This window comes from Cryptomeria japonica, chromosome 7, assembly GCF_030272615.1.
Source record: "Cryptomeria japonica chromosome 7, Sugi_1.0, whole genome shotgun sequence".
Lineage (NCBI taxonomy): Eukaryota > Viridiplantae > Streptophyta > Pinopsida > Cupressales > Cupressaceae > Cryptomeria > Cryptomeria japonica.
The window spans coordinates 812,043,867-812,044,976 of record NC_081411.1 but is presented as its reverse complement, the minus strand read 5'-3'; positions in this window follow the sequence as shown (position 1 = coordinate 812,044,976).

The following is a 1,110-nucleotide window of genomic DNA, read 5'->3' as shown; positions in this document are numbered from 1 at the left end:
ATGGAGAGGTGGGAGAAGGAGAGCGAGGGGGAGAGAAAGAGAGAGAAGGGGGAGAGGGTGAGAATAGGATAGGATAACGAGAGAGAGAGAGAGAGAGAGAGAGAGAGAGAGAGATGAGGTAGAGAGAGAATGAGAAGGAGAAAAGGGTGAGAGACTCGACAGAGAGAGAAGTGTGAGGGGGAAAGAGATGAGATAGAACTGAAGGAGGATAATTAGGGCTTAGAATAGACAAATACAGTGATGGGGAAGGAAGATGAGAGAGAGAGGAAAATAAGGGAGACATGCATGTATACAAACATATATACATATATCTATATTAATATATGTATATATAACTATAGATATGCATATATACATACATAAACACATATTATATATGTAAGTCTGTACATGTGTAGTAAATGCTAAGTTTACAAGCATACATTATTATGTCTTCATAACCCATATGGGTTTTGTGAAACACAAAATAATGGCTTTAGTTCTACATAACCCGTATGGGTTATGTAGAACTATGAATAGTACTTTTTGGTTTTCAAAACCCATGCAGGTTATGAAGAACTATGAATAATACTTTTTGTTTTTCAAAACCCGTGCGGGTTATGAAGAACTATGAATAGTATTTTTTTTTTTCAAAACCCGTGCGGGTTTTGGCTTAGTAAGAGGGTTGGAAAATGACCCTAAGGCTTGCAAGCCCATTTTCCCCCCATTTTTGTCCCTTTACACGTTTTTTCATCTTCCAACATGATTTCTCGACTTTGTCATCATCAGGTTTACAAATGATCAAGTGGGTATCTCCAAAATTACCACCATAATCTCACACGTCTTCTTAGTTTTCTGACCATATAATGTTTTCTATTTTTGGACAACATTAGCATAGTAAACTTTAATTTTCTTTACCAGTGCCTTGACAGTCCTCACAGACATATGTCTACCATGTTTTTAATAAATTTTGATATACTTGACCAAATTCAAAATAAATTACATATTATTGTTCTACACTAGATTCTATACACTTGTAAAAAAAAGTTTTCATTTTTGATTATTTTGATGCAAGTTATGCCCAGCGCACGAACAGGTACCAAATTTTCAGGATGTGGTCACTTCAAAAAA